Raw genomic sequence first — 20,577 nt, forward strand, 5'->3', positions numbered from 1 at the left:
ATTATTGGAATTATTTATTAACCTAAACCAACCTCGTGGGTTTTCTCCTGGTCTTCCGGTTTCCTCCCACTGCTAAAGACCCCTACGCACAAGCGAATTATTGAAATAAAATTGAACCATATGACCTAGTTTGTGTCGAGTGGATGTTAAACCCCATTTCGCTCTTTCTCTTATTAACGTAAACTGCTTTATTTATTGCAATCAAATGGTCTGTCTTATTTAGTACTAGAAGAATGCCCAGCTTCGCTCGGGGGTCATAACCCCGAAACCGGAAGTGGTAGACTGACGCCACCTGGCCTATGTTACTCCCCGGTCCGAGCTACCCCTATACCCCAAATTTCAGACTCGGGGCATACCTAGTGTAGCCGCCAACCCCGAACAGACAGACAGACAAACAGACAGACAAACGACAGTCACAAATATTAGTATAGATAGTGGGTAAGCCTATACTCTGCATAGAAATATGAGACAAATAATAAGCATGGTTGGTTAAGATCTTTTTTTAAAAATCAGTATTTCATCTCATCACATTAAATAAAAAGTAGGTTAAAGGAAAAATTTAAATGGTCATAGCTAATTAAACAGCCTTTATTAGCAAAAAATAAGCGGCATTTCATTACATTACATTAAAGACACATTCTGACGAAAGTATTTATCAGGTGGTTATTTCCAATAAAGACGCCCAATCTTACTAGAAAAATACTGGATTCCATGAAAAACACCCATGGGGCAAGCGCTGGGCAAAAATGTCAGGGTAACACTAACTGCCAGCTTGACATAGGGAGCGCTTGTTATTTCTTGATCGAATGGTTATGCAGTTTTGGGGATATTGAGGTGTTTAAACTTACACAAGACTCTGCAATTAAACGGTGGAAAAAGAAGTGGGAAGAAGATAATCCAAGAATTTACTTAGGCGTTGATATGTATGGCAAATTGACAGTAAGTAACGACAAATACATTCTGAAAATGGACCTTCCCTCAATCAATTTACATAACAAACATGGCTTCTAAAAATAGATTTTCTTTATCTTGGGGTATTTCCTCGCAAATTCAATATTTTGAGAGGGATTTGAAGCAAATTTTTGATAGATTAATTAGTTTGAATATGTTTTTAGTTCAAATATCATCAAATCACCCAGTTTGTACGCGAGAATGTATCTTTAATAGAAAAAGGTAGAAAGGAAAAATTGAACGGGTCCTAACTAAACTCTCTTTATAAAAATAGTACCAAACAAACAAACTATTTTATTTAGTTTATTGGATATTTTGTAAATACTGTTCACAGAAATATGGAACAAAATAATTAACGTAGATTTTTAAAATTTAAAGATGAATCAGCATTTCATCTTTTACATTAAAATAAAAAAGTTAAAAGGAAAAATTTAACCAGTCGTAGCTAATTTTATTTAGTTTATTGGATAGTTTGTAAATGAGAAATTAATAAAAAGCATAGTTGGTTAAAATTTAAAAATAAATCAGCATTAATTGATCTCTTTACTGGTTCATTAAAAGTAAAAAAGTTGAAAGGAAAAATTTAACCGGTCATAGCAATTTTTTATTAGTTTATTGGGTATTTTGTAAATGAGAAATTAATAATAAAATATAGTTGGTTAAAATTTAAAAATAAATCAACATTTTCAACTCATTACATTAAAAGAAAAAAAAGTTGAAAGGAAAAATTTAACCGAAGCTTTAATACCAAACAAACAAAGTATCACACACCCAAACCTTTGATATCCTGCCGATTGATATATATATATGTATATTTTAAGCTCTGGTGTTAATTTAGTGAAGAATAACACATGTTATATTAAGGGGGAATCTCTATCACATGATGGTTTCATCTCACTGTCAATAGCTCTAATTGAATATCGTGGGGCGGCATCATCGTTTCTTACATTCCATGTAGTCCTACACCATTTAATGTTAAAGTTCACACAATGGATTATATATATTGTTAAGATTTGCCATAAATATGTCTGGTGAACTCGGAAGTGTTTAGTTTGGACTAAGAATAGGTTGCTGTTGTTGTTGAAAATTGACTTAACAATATAGAAGAATAGATAAATATCGTGAAATTCTTGTGAATTATAGAAGTGCATTTTCTTAGATAAGTTAGACATAGTACATATATAACTAGACTAAGAATAGGTTGATAGATAGTTATATATAGTGAAATTCTTGTGAATAGACGTTGCATTTTCATAAAAGAATATATAATTTGGATTAATTGGATTTAAATAAACATTACTTGAAACTAAACATAGACTGCAGCATAGATAAATTAGACCACGAATACGTAGTATTCTCCACAATAGAATTTGATGTTCAGGTGATTTTGTTATAAACCTTTTTGGTTATATATGTATATTTACTTGGAATAATTAGTGTTGAATAAACATTGCTTGAAACTATACATAAACTATCACTTCACAAATACATCATAGACAGCAAGTTAGACTACGATAAATGCTACATGAAACATCTCAACAATAGAAGTTGGTGTTCAGTCGATATTTGTTATTTTGGCGTATGAATAGTGTTTTATTAAGTTAAGATCCAAAGTACAAGGAGAGATATTGTGTTAAAATCTATATTTATTGAGAAAGTTGGATAATTTTTGCCTTAGAAGTGTTTTAAGTTACCTACGATCCAGGATATATACAAGAGCCTGTATAGAAGTCTATTCATTCAGAGAATTGGATAATTTTGTTATTTCTTTTTGAAGCAGCATTAGAACTCTACCATTTAAGAGTTGTGTCCGTCAGAGAGTCGATTAATCAAACTGTATCAATATCAGGCCTCTTTTAATAATATTGGAATATTGAAGGATTTTATTCGGTTTTCATGAGAAAATAAGGTAATGTATTTAAAATAACTTTTGAATCAATAGGTTTTTCATATTTCTATAGCAGCCACAATGGCTGGCTCACTAACGAACCATTTTTCAGCATGGTTTCCCCTCGTCAGTAGTGCGGGATGGAGACCTTGCGAGGAACAGTATATAGTCATTCGTATAGGATGAAAAGATCTTGTGTACATGTGAACCCTCATAGAACATTGCATGCTGTCTTCATTAACCCTGAGGGAGCCACAGTGGCTATGTGAGTAAGAAGCTGGCTCGCTAGACCTGAGGTTGTGGGTGCAGGACAGAAGGTCTGACAAGGACAGCAGCTCTCTATAGTCATTCGGATGGGACTAAAAATCAAGGTCCTGTGTACACATTGGTGTGCACGTAAAAGACCCCTCGGCAGTTGGAATACGCAATAAGAGTAGGCTGTAGCGCTGCAGTGTATGACTTATGTTTGTCTTCATTAGCCCAGTCGGAGCAGAACGTTAAACCTCATTTCATTAGCCCTGATGGTTGAACAAAGGTGGATGTTGAACCCCATTTCATTTACATTTCGCAATCCTTTCTGCAGTATCAAAGCCTTAAATCCTTTCAATTAAAGTTTGTTCAGAAATTTCTCGCATGAATTTTGTTATGTCATTATGACTCAGCATGTTTAAGATCTGTTCATATTCTAGAAAGTCGACTACACTTGATACATGATATAGAGAGCAAAAGATGCTGAAGAGTTTTATACAAATTTTGTAAGAAAAGGGATGGGGGGGGATGGCCAAATGGTTAGCACATGCGCGTTGTATCATATGGTCTGTCATTGAGTTAACTGGCGTGATTTCGATTCCCCGGATGTATATGTGACATGGTGTAGGGTCGCCTGTCCAACATCGTGGGTTTTCTCCGGATCCTCCGTTTTCCTCCCACTGCTAAAGACCCCCTACGTGCAAGGGAATTATTGAAATAAAATTGAACCATATGTTAGTCCCGAAATGACCTAGTTTGTGTCGAGTGGACATTAAACCTCTCTCTCTCTCTCTCTCTTTCTCTCTCTCTCTCAGAGTTTTATATCTAGGTGCTTATAGTAGATTGGTGTGAAAGTTTTATTCTTAGTAAGCGTGGCTCCTCCCTAGACATAAAAAAAATAAAAATGACAGGGAAGTGTCCTTCACAGTAATAGAACCCATTTGGTACGGTATGCGTTAAACCATCAGTTCATCTCATTTCAATATGATAGACGCCTAGTAGATTGATGCGAAATATTTTTTGTTTTGTAGTAAGTACTTAGTTATTTTTGGATTTAGCTTTGTTCTAATTTTGTCTTGGATATATATAAAAAAAAACTCAGAGCACTTAACGTCAACGCACCAGACATTGCCAATAACGATCACATCCATATATGGTATTAGAGGATCCATGGATATATTGATGTATATTGCAAGCAGTCAAATATTTTATTGAAAATTGACGGACGGAGCATCGATAAATCTAAATCTATTTTTATTTAAGTTTGACATGTACGGTTATTTTTATTCAGTAGATTAAATTTGTGTTTTTATTTTATTGAGTTTTCTTCATAAAGGATTATTAACTCGTCCATTGAATTAATTTAACCAAAATGGAGTTCATGCGGCTAATGAACAAATATTTACAAGTATATTAAAAAATTGGGATGATGTTAGAAATTTATATTTTCTTTGAAAAAAATAATTCGCTAATCCGAGGTAAACATAATTAACTGGCTGGTTTAAATTTGAAGTACATGTTTTAGCTGTTGATAGAATATATTGCGAAATGAAATGAACTTGGGAATTTTGTCGAGATAGTGGTGGTAAAGTCTTTTCTCAAGTAGGCAAGATGCTGGCTCGCTAGCCTGGAGGTCGCAGATTTGATCCCTGCATTGGCCAAGAAAGTTCATCAGGATTTTTCCGACAGGGTCTCCCCTTGTCAGTGGCGCAGGGCGGAGGGCCTGACAAGGATAGCTGTCTAGTCATTCGGATGAGATGAAAAAGCTGAGGTCTCGTGTATGCATTGGCATGCACGTAAAAGATCTGTCATTGAACCAAGGAGTAGGGTCGCCTGTCCAACCTTGTGGGTTTTCTCTGGGTCCTCCGGTTTTCTCCCACTCCTAAAGAACCCTATGATGTGTATATTTTGAAGTAAAAGTTTTGTTATATGTTTCAACTGTCTATGACGTGTATATTTTGAAGTAAAAGTTCTGTTATGTGTTTCAACTGTCGATGACGTATATATATGTGTTTCAACTGTCGATGACGTGTATATTTAGATCTGTATTTATTGATTAATCAGTAAACAGACATCACAGTTCCTATACTTACCATTTCTATAAACATTTAGAATACCGTGTGTTGTAATATATGACGGAAGAGGGAGGTATGTCGATCATCATCGAGTGAGACGACAGAAATAACAAAAGACCTTGGTAACTTTATTAATATTTATTGATAGATTATGGTACTGATATATTGACACAGGTCAGAAATACAACGACCAATACACACCAACGTCATATAATACAAATATTACTGTTTTCTCTTCGTTAGAATTGACTTTAGCATTACAAATATTGTTAACAAATATCTACGTCACTACATAGATTGTATGCAGATTCTGTACTTGTTTCATAAAGAATTTAACATTTCTATATTTGGTGATTTTATACTAGAGCTTTAATGCCATTATGATTCAGTTTTAAATTAAGGAGGGTCTCAAGAGCATTGTGTCATTCATTCATTGTCAGTTATATCAATTTGAGATGTGTGTGTTCGTACTTCAGTGAGAGTATTTGTGTTTTGATAAGCTGTTATTAACTTTGATATTGACTAAATATATATTTACTGATTGGTATATATCCAGGTATGTGTTACAATATTATGTATATAGGTATAATAATAATAATATGAACTGTATGATAGTGATAATTCCACACTTAAAATATTTTGATTTCTTAAATTAGATATAACATATAAAGAATGTGGGGACCCTTCGACACAGTCAAATGGGTATATGCAAATAAGCATTTTATAACAGCAGCTCTTTAGCAGTCTCCAGTGATGCAGCACTGCACAGGTCCATCCGAGACCTATAATGGGAACATTTGCATTATTTCACTTGCCTGATGAGTTCGAAATGAACGGGGGGGTTGGATGGCTGAATGGTTAGCGTGCGCGCGCTGTATCATAAAGTCTGTCATTGAGTCGACTGCCGTGGTTTCGAATCCCCGGTTGTACGTGGCAAGGAGTATAGGGTCGCCTGTCCAACCTCGTGGGTTTTCTCCGGGGCCTCCGGTTTCCTCTTACTGCTAAAGACCCCTACGTGAAGCGAATTATGTAAATAAAATTAAACCATATGTTAGTCCCGAAATGACCTAGTTTGTGTCGAGTGGACGTTAAACCCCATTTCTCTCTCTCTCTCTCTCGAAATGAACGAAACTAGTCGCTTCATGAGAGAAATCTGTGACGGCTACTTGCCAATCATAGATTTCAAATTTAAATATAACATAGGTACATTGTAAGTCTGGATTTAAAACACACAATGAACTTTAATATTGACTAATCATATATACTGAAATATATTATCCAGGTATGTAGTGCAATATATTGACTAATCATATTTACTGATACCTATATATTATCCAGGTATGTAGTGTAATATTTTGACTAATCATATTTACTGATACCTATATATTATCCAGGTATGTAGTGCAGTATTTTGTATGCATGTATAACAATGACATGAACTTTCGTATAGTGCTAATTCAACACTGAAATTATACTCTATGTGATTTCTACACACAAAATTAAATTAGATATAAATCTGGATTTAAAACAATCAATATAAAAGAAACACTTTTGATGAATACTCAAACATTGTTCCATTTTGATGGAGCAAGAAAACTAAAAGTTCTGACGCCAAAAACTAATCAGAATAGTAATTTATTGCAGATAAAAGAAATTTTCAATAGAGGGCTATATCTTGGTTATAGGTATTTTGGTAATATACTATATACTTTTATATACATGTACATGTAATATATACTCCTGTACCATCTATAGAACAGTACCTGTTATGTGTTAGAGGGGGGCACCTGTTAGGTATATATATTTGATTGTATATTATACAGGTATAAGTGGTATATATATCAATAGATATAGCTAATATTCACCAGGTGTGTTTCTAATACCTATAGATTGATTATATAAGGGTGTGTACAAAATGATGTCTTGTCCGAGAAAGTTCATCTGGATTTTTTTTCGGCATGGTTCCCACTTGTCTGTGATGTAGGATGGAGGGCCTGGTGGTCATGCAGACAGGACAAAAAAATGAGGTCCTGTGTGCACATTGGCGTACACATAAAAGAACCATTATCCAGGCAAAGTTTCACTCATAGCACACTGTCTGGTATGCCTGTCTTCATTAGCCCAGCCGGTGCAGTGCAGTAGGACATTAAACCCTATTTCATTCCATTTGTACAAAGTGAAGCTCGACATTTATAATGCATATTCATTGCCTGTGATTTGTAAGCCCAAAAAACCAGGGTTCTGGGGTTTCAGCCTATGTTACGTAGACACTTGGTCATATAGTCGTTGGCATGTTGGCATGTAAACATAACCCTTGACAGTTGGTATTTTATGAGAGTAGGCGGAAATTTTGCTGTTTAGGTAAACTTTCCCTCAAGGGAAACTGCATGAAGTATTCCAGTTTTTATTAGCCCAGTTGGTGCTAGTGTGATGTTAAAACCCATCTTATTTCATTTCACAAGTTTCAAGGTATGTAGGAAATGTAGATGCTTAAAGCGAAAATTTCAAATTTTCTAAGAAAGTCAAAACATAATTATTTCTATGTCTTTTGCTCAATAGGTTATCAAATCACTATTATACGATCATGGGCATTATTCCCACCCTTAAAAATCTATGACACAGGAAATAACAACACAATTACCTCCCCTGTTTTGCTATTGACAACATGGGGCAGCCATTTTCCAACATTGGAATTTGAAGTTAAAAATGGTATTTTTGCCAATTTCTCAACTGGCAATAGCGAATTATAGGATTAATAGGATTATATTCTTTAACAAGGTAGGACTATTTATGGATACAATCTATTTTAAGGCTTTATTTTAATACATTTTAAAAATATAACTTGAAAATTTGCAATTGCAACTTTAAAAAGAGAGAGAGATAGAGAAATTGGGTTTAACATCCACTCAATTTTAATTTCAATAATTCAATTGCGCATAGCGGTCTTTAGCACTGTGAGGAAACCGGATGACCCAGAGAAAACCCACGCAGTTAAACACTTAAAAACAACTAATAGATTTGTTATGGAATCAAGAAATATATAGGTGGATTACCCCCATTTAAGATTTTAACAGTCATATGTGGAGGAATGTATTTAAACCAACGTTATTTCCTGCCACACCCACATTCCTATTTACATGATTATATACTGGTATCAACCATCAGGTCACGGGTTGATGTTTGTTTTACTCGAGTTCACGCCCTAGATTTACTAACGATCAAAAGCATAGATTTCACAGGTAAATACGGAACCTATATTAGAAAAAAAAAGACTAGATGGGATTAGCCTTTTAATATGCACTATTATCACTACCATATATAGCAATAAAGCATTATTTAAACATACATTATGTAAGAGTTAATTCTGCCTATTGCAGGTCCTTCTTAACTCCTGAAATGTTATATCAATTATTAATTAGACATTTATTAACATGAAAAGATCTTAATCAACTCTCGATGCCATCTTACATGTCGGATTGTCACAGGATTTGAATCCGATCTGCTGCTCAGCGCTCATTGATGATTAAATAAAAAAAATAGATAATCGAGGCTAGGCCGAAAAATCAATTGCTAATATCTAGGTTCAAAGTGGAGCAGTTGGACTGAAATTTTTAGCATATTTACATTATCTAGTTTTAACTATTATAGTGAAAAATCCCAGTTCTTTATCTGATATTCCATAATGTATCTGGGGGGGTTGGATGGCTGAATGGTTAGCGTGCGCGCGCTGTATCATAAAGTCTGTCATTGAGTCGACTGGCGTGGTTTCGAAATCCCGGTTGTACGCGACAAGGAGAAGGGTCGCCTGTCCAACCTCGTGGGTTTTCTCCGGGTCCTCCGGTTTCCTCCCACTGCTAAGCGCAAGCAAATTATGGAAATAAAATTGAACCATATCTTAGTCCCGAAATGACCTAGTTTGTGTCGAGTGGACGTTAAACCCCATTTCTCTCTCTCTCTTTCTCAGTACTTTTGAACACTAGAGGAAAGATTTGTATTTTGGATAATGCGTAGTAAAATGGTATTTTGTATTGTTTTTATTAAAGTGAATACCATTGAGAAATAGAAACAAATATAATCTGTTCTTCTCGTCACTGTTGTAACAAATGTGCTACATTAATCAGTAGAAAAAACAAAACACACAAATATCTGGCTTAAAACTAGGCTACCTACAATTGCCAGATAAAAATGGATCAGTAAGAATATTTGAACGTAGAAAATTTAAACCTATACGAATTAACGGAATTGAGTGGAACTAGTGGTAATCTGCATCGCATTTACCCTTCGTTGCTACAATGATCCAGCGATATTAACCTTTTATTTGATGTGGCAGATACAAAAAATTCAGGAACTATTTTGTTTTGGAAATCAGTTACAAAACAAACGAAGCATAAAAAAATAATCTATAAATGTTAGATGTGTTCAGCATAAAATAAGTAAAAATTGACAACAAACACTATATACTTGCTTGGGTATATTGGCCGAGTGAAATCCACTTACCGGTATGTATGTTTGATAATTAGTGATGAATTAAAGATAGAACATGATGTATTGAATATACACTCAAAGTCATTAAAAACGTAATGACTAATTTGTGAAATATTTCTGGTAAATGTTTTCTTGGGCTTTCCTACCTTATGGCACATAGGTGAAACTTGTGATGGGTCTCTTTTTGTGGAGTTCTGGGTTTGAACCCAATATCAGTTCTCGGTAATGAACTTTGTTTGTGCACTCTGGCCCTTTAAAATTTTAAATGTCAATCAAAATTTCAACATTCATCACTTCGGAAAAAGGCCACGCCTTAAACAAGAAAACAGGAACAGAGCTATTGCATGCTGGATCAGGGGGCTTCACAGGTAGCCGTCGCCAGACACTTTAATGTACCCCCATCGACCATTGCTCACCTGAGACAAGGCTTCCATGCCACTGGAAGAGTTGCCAATCGACCGTGACCTGGAGCGCCACATCCGACTACAGCATCTGCGCAACAGGTTCCAGTCAGCTACTGCTCTTGGGTTCCGCTGCCGTCGACCTTACCAAGGTCAAATCCTTTTGCATCGTCATGAACTTGCCAGACAGCAATGGACAACAAATCAGGGGTATCTGCACAACACACCATGATGTTATATAATAATGATAGTAGTATTTTATAAGTTTATAAATTATACTATCCATAATCGTTCATCTCTTTCCCTCTCTCTCTCTGTGGTTTGAATATGATGTATTGTATATTAAACAAGGAAGGATATGACAAGATGTGATGATGTTATATAATAATCATATAATAGTTTGTAAGTTTATATATATAATCATTCTTGTATTGACTCATGTACATTACACCATGGACCTTATAATTAATGTATTATAAAGTCCATCACACTAATTTGGGGGGGGGGGGCTGGATGGCCGAATGGTTAGCTGCGCTGTATCATATTGTTTGTCATTGAGTTAACTGGCGGGGTTTCGATTCCCTGGTTGTATGTGACAAGGAGTAGGGTCGCCTGTCCAACCTCGTGGGTTTTCTCTGGTTTCCTCCCACTGATAAATACCCCTACGCGCAAGCGAATTATTGAAATAAAATTGAACCATGTGTTAGTCCTGAAATGACCTAGTTTGTGTCGAGTGGACGTTAAACCCTATTTCTTCTCTCTCTCACACTAATTTGGACTTTAATACCCTTATGAGAGCCAAGGTGCTGGCTTTAATTCCTGTGTTGGTTGAGAAATTTCCTTGAGATTTTTTTGTGTTGTTTTCCCTTGTCAGTGGTGCAGGACGGAGGTTCAGACAGTCTCTTGTAGTTCAGATGGGACATTAAATGTTGGTGTCCATGTAAAAGAACATTTGGCAGAAGATTAAGCGGGAATATTGCTGTCCGGGCAAAATTCCACTCATATTTTCCAAGGGATTAAACATCCCTCAAATAACAATCATATACCGCTTGGGAAAGTAAACAGTTTTAATCCTAACACTTGTTACCTAATCTAGACTGATGCAGGATGGAGGGCCTGACAAGGACAGCTGTCTAGTCGTTCGGATGGGATGAAAAACCGAGGTCCTGTGTACATATTGGCGTGCACGTAAAAGATCCCTTGGCAGTTGGAATTCGATATAAGAGTAGGTCGTAGCGCCGCTGCCCGGGCAAAATTTCCCTCATAGCACACTGTATGGCGTATGCCCGTCTTCATTAGCCCAGGTTAGGAGCAGAACAGTAGGACGTTAAACCCCATTTCATTTCATTTCATTTCACCTAATCTAGACAGACCATTTTAAACTACGTGACAATAGAAACCCAATAGTTTACGCTGATTCTCAACAATTGCCAACAATGGTTTGAAAATCTTGTAGGAGATTCACTATATATTGGAATTGTTTAATAATAATTTACCATCGACCAGGTAATATCAATTTTTAATTTATGGCACTGATTAATAGAAACATACCTAATTCAACAATGCAAAAATTTGATTTGTTGTTTTGGAATATGTCAGTATTTTGATTTAAAGTCTATAAAGTGATTGCCTTCAGGCTCTTGACTGTGTTATAATCTTTGGGTGCCAATAGGCTTATTGACATCTCAAGCAAGGATTATAGAATTAACAATACAGTATGATCAGGAGCAATTAATAATCTTTGAGAGGCATTTAGTAACTGGATAGAGCAATAAACTATAACACATACTTATGAAAAAACAGCTACTTATTTATTTGGGCAACATTTCGAAGAGTATTCTTGATAACGTTGAGAGAATACTCTTTGAAACGTCGCCCAAATAAATAAGTAGCTGTTTTACCATAAGTATGTGTTATTGTTTAGTACCAATTAAGTGTTAAAAGTTTTTACATTCTTTATGGTTAAAAGCTTATTAACTTATTCTATTATTATATTTCTCTATGAAACTTTAACCAATAAAATTTATATAGTAATTTATTATCCCTAATTTTATCTTTAATCTGATTTGTCGAAATGATTGCCTGAATGTAAATTATGAAACTTTAACCAATGAAATTTGTATATTAATTTATTATCCCTAATTTTATCTTTAATCTGATATGTCGAAATGATTACCTTCTATCTATATGTAAATTAGGTTCTTTAAAAGACCGAACAACAAATTATATAGACAGAGAAGAATTAAAATAACGAAAAGCTAGTCAAGGTTTGTATGTAGTATATGTTCGACTGTATATAAAGTAATATGGAAACGAATTTGGATTAAGACTTTTGATAAACAGCGACCACCTTCTCCAGAATACTACCCATTATTAATGAGCTATACCCACCCCCCACTCATAGCACATATGACCTTGGTCTTATCCGAACAGGGTGTGTGTGTGTATGTGTGTGACTGAATGATTAATGCATGTGCGTTGCATCATACTGTCTGTCATTGTGTCAAGTGGCGTGATTTTGATTCCTCGCTTGTACATGACAAGTAGTAGGGTCATCTGTCCAACCTCGTCGGTTTTCTGCGGGTCATCTGGTTTCCTCCCACTGCTAAAGACCCTTACGCGCAAGCGAATTAATGAAAAAAATATTGAAATATATGTTAGTCCCAAAATAACCTATGTGTCGAGTGGACGTTGAAAACCCCATCTCTCTCCCTCTCTCTCTCTCTCTTATCCAAACGAAGAATAGTCCCTAAACACCTGGTGATAAGTAGATCCTGATTGGTCAATGATTGATGTTCAAGGAAATGTGAAACAGAAATTATTATTGGTTTATGGTCTTGTGTGAATTGATGTTGTTGTGTACGGAAGAGTTTATAATGATATTATTTATGTTTATTTAAGAGATTATTGTGTACAAAGTTAATGATATTTTGTAATGATATTCTTTGTTTATTGTTTAATTGAGAGATTGTTGACTGTTATAATCGTAGCCTGTTATTGATGTACGTAGGTATGTTCTGATTGTTGACGTTCATATTCAGAAGGAGATTATGATGTTGATAGCTTCCACGATAATGAGATTCGCTTTCAACACAATCTCTTTCTAATGATAGGATTATTTCTGCAGATGTTTAATCCCTTGTCTCAATTGATCACTGTGTGGCTTTTCGTAAGGTTCTTTGTCCCCGTACAATGTATTATATGTCAGTCAACACAAAATTCAGACGAAACCCCAAATGGTATTGACCGAATTAGTCTTATTGGAAATTTTTTTGACATGGACAATGATTTTGGGTTAAGTTATGAGCTGTCTGTATGAATTCCAATTTTAAAAAATTCTTTGACATGTCTATGAAATGAAATCAAATGAAATGAGGCTTAATGCCCTACTTTTCTGTAACGACTGTGATAATGAAAACAGGCATATGCCATGCAGTGTGCTATGAGGCACATTTTGTCTGCACAGCGGCACTACAGCCTACTCTTATATCGAATTCCAACTGTCTAGGGTATTTTTACATGAATGTGTAAACAAATGGTACCTCGGTTTTCCGTCTCATTCGAACAACTATATATTGTCCTTGTCTGGCCCTCCATCTTGCACAACAATGATGGGGGAACCACGCCGGAAAATCCGACGTGGTTTCTCCTTGTCAGTGGTGCTGGACCGAGGGCCAATGTATAGTTGTTCAGATGGGATGAAAAACTGAGGTCCCATGTACACATTGCCGTGCATGTAAAAGATCCCTTGTCCAGGCATAATTTTCCTCATAGCACACTGTATGGTGTGTGCCCGTCTTCATTAGCCCAGTCAGAGAAGAACAGTAGGACATTAAACCCCAGTGTGGTTGGATGGCGGAAAGGTTAACACATGCATGCTGTATCATAAAGTCTGTGATTGAGTCAACTGGCGCAGTTTCAATTCCCGGTTGTATGTGACAAGGTGTCCAACCTCGTGAGTTTTCTCCGTGTCCTCCGGTTTCCTCCCACTGCTAAAGACCCCTATGCACAAAATGAACCATGTGTAAGTCCCTAAATGACCTAGTTTGCGTCAAGTGGACGTTAAACTCCATTTCTCTCTCTCTCACGTTAAACCCCAATTCATTTCTCTTATATATGCTACATTAGATTAGTTGGTGTAGATATACGGGGGTATCTGTTTGTTGGAATAACAGTTATTAAAACAGAAATGTAAATGATTCGTACTTAATTTGGTTGCTGGTTGCCAATAACATCTGTTTTAAAGAAAAACCTTGGCAACAAAGCTGTTACATAATTAATACGTAATCAACATGATCTATACCAGACATTGAACATTTTCTCTAGAAACAAAAAAAAACCCTCAACAATTGGATAAGATCCAAATGAAATGTAAATATGACACACTGATGTTTGAAAACAAATCTAAACAGATACAGAAATGGTTTTTATATACAAACGAGAGTTTTCACTTAAAGATACATTTCCGCATACAATGGGTGATTTGATGATGTATTTGGACTATAAATATATTCAAACTAATTAATTTTATCATAATTTTGCTTAAAATCCTTCTCAAAACATTGTATTTGATAGGGAATATCCCTGCTATAAAAAAATCGATCAAAAGAGGTCATGTTTGTGTCACATGACTTGACTGTCTTGGTACCTAGCAACTGGTGTGAAACCGGAGGAGAATTCATTGCATTTACAAGACCATGTTGTGTTTAATCGCTGATTATTTATCATAAATGTCGAAGCCCAATCAATTCTCAAATTATCGACTGCCTAATTCGTTTTCCGTGTTTTTTTTATCTCAGAAACTGTTGTACCATCAAGTTTATCAACATATACATGAAACGCTCACTAATGCTGGGAGATTAAGCAATCTTCTCGTGCTACCTTTGACATTACTCGAGCAGACATCACTAATCGTCGGGTTGCCGGTTAGGGAAAACCATACATTTTTGTCCTGTATGCACTCCATGGATGTTTTTTCAGGAAATCCAGTATTTTTCTAGTAAGATTATAATGTTTCTACTTTCCATATGGCCTACTTTTATTGGAAATAACCACCCGATTGTGGGAAAGTATCTTTAAAATTTGCCAGTCGGACAATTTTTTTTTAAGAATTTTGTTTATTAAGATCTTGTTTTCCAAGACTATGACAATTTTAGCATTATCCCATTTTATTTTACATATACATGAATATTTTTGTTTGTATTCATACCAGGGCTTTCACTTCATATTTTGCAAGCCAGTCAACTTTTTCTTATGAATTTTGTTTTCAACACTTTTTAGTATTATCCTATTTTTTTTTTTTTTTTTTTTCATAATTTTAAGTTGAGAGATTATCTGTCATTGACAGTATGATTTTCTTTTCTCAATTAAATGTTCCAAGAATGTGGAACATGTGTTAAGATGGTCTTGGATATGACTTGATAAACTAAACTAAATGTTATCCTTCATAACTTCAGCCAATTATATAGGAATGTTTATCCAGACACGCATATAATGGTTAACAGGGTGGTTACATAATTCTAGTGTCTGACCTTTCAACAAGTATGTGTTGATATTATAAAGATGGTTTCCACCCACAACCAGCAAATATTTTCGTTCATCTTTCAGAACAAATGAGTTAGTAATTTCTTCTTTTCTACAGACGTGACAAGGAGTAGGGTAGTATTGCATCATAATGTCTGTCATTGAGTCAAGTGGCATGGTTTCAAATCCCCACTTGTATGTGAGAAGGAGCAGGGTCGCCTGTCCAAACTCATGCGTTTTCTCCGGGTCCTTCAATTTTCTCCCACTGCTAAAGACCCCTACTTACAAGCAAATTATTGAAATTAAATTGAACCATATGCTAGTCCTAGTTTGGGTCTAGTGGCCGATAAATCTCTCTCTCTCCCCCTCTCTCTCCCTCTCTCTCTCTCTCACTCTATCTCTCTCTCAGGTTCAAATAAAATATTAGGTGCCATGACATCTTGATCTGTTAGAGATGATGCAAAAAGATGGTTGGTGTGAATTCAATGTAAACTTCAAATGGCCATACCATCCATTAGAATAAATTGGTTGGGTATAATGTTTGGATTGGAATGTTTCTTAATAAAAACAACTTTGACCTTGCATATCATTATAAATGCCACTTTTAATTTGGCATGTTGCGGCTTCGAAAATATATGAATATATTGTCATAATTTAGGACAAGAAAGGCGTAATCGTATTTTTTTGCTTAGATAAATATCTCTTTGTTTACTTATCATTGACCTGCCAAAATGACGCGTTAATGTTTTGTTGATGTTGATAAATTATGGCTGACATCTTTATTGGTCATTGGTTACCTCAACCGTGGCTAGGCAAAAATGTCGGCCATATTGAGAACTAAGATAAAATAAGGTTAATATATATTTGATATTGACACAATACTTTGGTCATTTCGAGATTAGAATTAACATATTTTTTGATTGTAATTTTGAGCCATGCAGTTGTTTGTCATATCAATGGTGAAGCAATCTGGTTAAAACACAGTTCCTATTTCGTTTCGTTTTTGTATAGTTCAAAATTTTGTTTTACTTGTCTTTACTACACTAGTATCTGGGAGAATTGTTATATAACCCGCGTTTTGATTGATGTGAGGGATTAGCCAATGACACGATCTGTTACAGTTAGTGTTTGCTGTGAGGTGCACGGAACTGTGGGTCACCCACTAGAAACATCAACGATGATTGATTAATCAAATGTCTGTCGTCATAAGACAAAAGTCGCTCGTATAACCTCTGATGCAACCTTCCACTAAAACCAGTCAGATCTTCATGTAGTAGAGGCCATCGAAGGTATAAAAAAAAAAAACGAAATATAGATCTGTATTTTAATGAGATTGATGTTAAAGCTTCGAAATAAGGCACATGTCAATATCACAGACAGTGTCAGGCACAAATTCAGACTGTGTCAGGCACAGTTCCCTATGGCGCCTGTCATTTTGTCTAGCACAGATTTGTCAATTTTGAGTTTTGATACTATTAATACATGACCCACTCAAAGTTTATCAATGTTTGGAATTTTTGTCAGGTTAAACTAAAATAATTATTTCCAGGTGTGTTTGCATTCCAGGTACAAATTGTAATCTGGACTTTAAATTGAAATGTAAACTGTAAAAATTGAACTTTAAATTCAGAAAATGAAATCATATTTTTAAAAGTATGATAAATGGTGTTGTTCACCAGTATATACAATGTCAGTCAATGTTTTTATAGGTCGACAGGTCATTCATCAACTTCATTTGTCTCTAAATAAAATATTGACAACAATAAGATATACCTTTAATTACAGGTGTGTGTATGAGTGGTATATTAAAGGTGTAGTGCCACATATCTTGTACTGAATAATTTAATGTGTGAGAGGCTCCTATAGTGTACGGCTGTCTTCTATCAGCCCAGTTGGTGCAGAAAATTAGAATTCCCATTTCATTTCTCGGATGGGACGAAAAACCGAGGTCCCATGTACACATTGGTGTGCACGTTAAAGATCCCTTGGCAGTTGGAATTTGATATAAGAGTAGGCAATAGTGCCGCTGTCCGGGCAAAATTTCCCTCATAGCACACTGTATGCCATATGCCCGTCTTCATTAGCCCAGTCGTAGAAGAGAGTAGGATGTTAAACCCTATTTCATTTCTGGTTGTACGTGACAAGGAGTAGGGTCGCCTGTCCAATCTTGTGGGTTTTCTCTCCAGGTCGTACGGTTTCCTCCCTCTGCTTAAGACCCCTATGCGCAAGCGAATTATTGAAATAAAATTGAACCATGTGTTAGTCCTGAAATGACCTAGTTTGTGTTGAGTGGACGTTAAACCCCATTTCTCTCTCTTTCTCTATTTCATTTCATTTCCATATCTTAACTCACATGGGGGAGTTGGATGGCCGAATGGTTAGTAAGTGCATGTTGTATCATAAGGTCTGTCATTTAGTCAATCTGTGTGGTTTCGATTCCCCAGTTGTACGTGACAAGGAGTAGGGTCGTCTGTCCAATCTTGTGGGTTTTCTCTTCAGGTCGTACGGTTTCCTCCCTCTGCTTAAGACCCCTATGCGCAAGTGAATAATTGAAATAAAATTGAACCATATGTTAGTCCCGAAATATCCTGGTTTGTGTCGAGTGGATGTTAAACCCCATCTCTCTCTCTATCTCTATCTATATCTCTCTCTCTCTCTCTCTCTCTCTCTGTTTCTAGCAGTTCCAGGAATATCGACCAGGTCTGGTCTTGTGGTTCGAACCCAGTGGGATCTTACATACACTGCCTGTGACATGTGGGACTCCTCCTTTAATTACACTTTTATCAAATATGGCGATTACATTCTGAGAAATAAACGTAGATACATTTCCATAGTTTTTCTCTGAATTGGAATAATTGAGGTCACTGTCTCATTAAAGTTTGATGAATCAACTGATGAAATTAACATTAGGGGGTTAAAAATATTTTATTTCCTTTAGGGTGATGTTTTGACCTTTACAACTGAACGATAAGTAAAGTCATTGATTTAAAACAAAACATCGGCTATTTTTAATCTCACTTTAGTTTATTTCCGTAACGGTCGTGATCCTTACATATCCTGCGATTAAAAAAATACAAATAGATTTTGTAATGTAGTTACGGAGGTGGATTAAGATTTTGTAGGCCTTTTGTCTATAGGTACTATGCGTTATAGTGTTTTACAGGCCAACTGGCCGCCCCTTGTATCAATGTAACCAGGGTATCACTGTAACCGGGGTATCATATAATCTTGTGTATCTAGCACTAATTCCTTTCACATTCATTTAATATCAAATCTTTGTTTAAAAATTCCTAAAAATCATTTAAAATTACCCCAAGTCATCTAATCTATGCATGCGTCTAGTTTAAAGCTGACTGATTAATTTTGATAATGCGTGTCCAATTTACAAGTATTTAATTTCCTGTCCAGTTTAAAGCTGACTGATTAATTTTACTAATGAGTGTCCATTTTACAAGTATTTAATTTCCTGTCCAGTCACTGTTCAAAATCTAATCATTATACATCAATATTCAATTGGGTTGTTTGTTTTTTAAACAGTGATTGAGAAATTATACGTGTGTAAATTGGACGCTCATTATCAAAATTGAATCATCTTTATTAGCCCAGTTGGTGTAGAAAGGTCGGCCATCTTTATTAGCCCAGTTGATGTAGAAAAATGGGCCGTCTTTATTATTCCAGTTGGTGTAGAAAAGTGGGTTGTCTTTATTAGCCCAGTTGGTGTAGAAAGGTCGGCCATCTTTATTAGCCCAGTTGGTGTAGAAAAATGGGCCGTCTTTATTATTCCAGTTGGTGTAGAAAAGTGGGCTGTCTTTATTAGCCCAGTTGGTGTATAAAAGTGGCCCATCTTTATTAGCCCAATTGGCGAAGAAAAGTGGGCACTTAGGTTTTTGGACTTTGAATTTCAAGGTACACTATTTTATTGATGATAAATAATAAGAATATTTATTGTCTTTAAGTTTTGAGAGGTATTATAATTTATACAGGTATTAACATATATATCATATATTGTCCCTTATGATAGATCTATAGGATGACAGCTTTAACTATCTATGTCCTATAACATTGATGTATTGCGATACATTGCTTGGAAACAATATATTTTCATTCGCTTTAGGGTTTTTTTGATGCATGATGATTTCTTGATTGTTGTGAATATTTCATTCATGTCGCCCCAACTGTCACCATTAAAAAATCACACTAAATATGAATTATGTAAGAGCTAAATCTGCCTTCTTCAAAACCAGTATATTTAGATTTGCTTTCTCTGCGAGTCAATACATTATGATTTTTTGATGCATGATAATTTTTATACGCCCACATTTTCATGTGGACGTATATTGTCGTCGCCCCTGTCCGTCCGTCCGTCCGTCCGTCTGTCAAACAATTGTTTGTGAAGTCTACAGGTCACAATTTTTATCCGATTTCAATGAAACTTGAAATATAGGTTTATTACCCTAAGATCTCAGTCCCCTTCGATATTGGCATGTATTGGACTGTAACTTCATGGATTATGCCCCTGATTGTACGAAAAATCACGTTTTTAGAATGTGAACACTGTAGAGGTCACAATTTTTATCCGATTTATTTTAAAGTTGAAATGTATGATTATAACCCAAAGATCTCGGTTCCTTTCGATATTCCTGAATTATGGCCCCTGATTGTACGAAAAATCGCTTTTTTAGCTTGTGGACCCTATAGAGGTCATAATTTTTTACCCGATTTATTACCCGTTAAACCCTAAGGATGGCTGAGTTCGAATTTCGTGAAAATCGGCCCAAAACTGACAGACAAAATGGCCACCGCTCGTTCTCAAATAGCGTAAAAATATGGTATATCAAGGTTGTGGGCCCTATAGAGGTCACAATTTGTATCCGATTTTGTTGAAACTTCGATATTCACGCATATCGGACTATAACTTCGTGAATTATGGCCCCTGATTGAACGAAAAATTGCGTTTTTAGCTTGTGGACCCTATAGAGGTCATAATTTTTATCCGATTTAAAAA

At 35.5% G+C, this 20,577-nt stretch overlaps 1 protein-coding gene across 5 annotated transcripts in view; it reads left to right on the forward strand.

Moving 5' to 3' along the window:
- Nucleotides 1-20,577, forward strand: part of LOC126819557 (neurocalcin homolog) — a 269,509-nt gene that overhangs the window by 214,175 nt on the left and 34,757 nt on the right. The window contains exon 1 of one of the 5 annotated variants that reach the window (XM_050547700.2): nt 2,363-2,860. The exons of 2 other annotated variants lie outside the window; for them this stretch is intronic. The gene's annotated coding sequence lies outside the window, so the exon portion shown is untranslated. Of the gene's footprint in view, nt 1-2,362; nt 2,861-9,402; nt 9,663-15,640; nt 15,666-20,577 lie in introns of those variants that run through there. 2 more of the 5 variants (XM_050547703.2, XM_056100381.1) reach the window with 2 other exon arrangements.

Source organism: Patella vulgata, chromosome 4 (genome assembly GCF_932274485.2).
Source record: "Patella vulgata chromosome 4, xgPatVulg1.2, whole genome shotgun sequence".
Classification (NCBI taxonomy): domain Eukaryota; kingdom Metazoa; phylum Mollusca; class Gastropoda; family Patellidae; genus Patella; species Patella vulgata.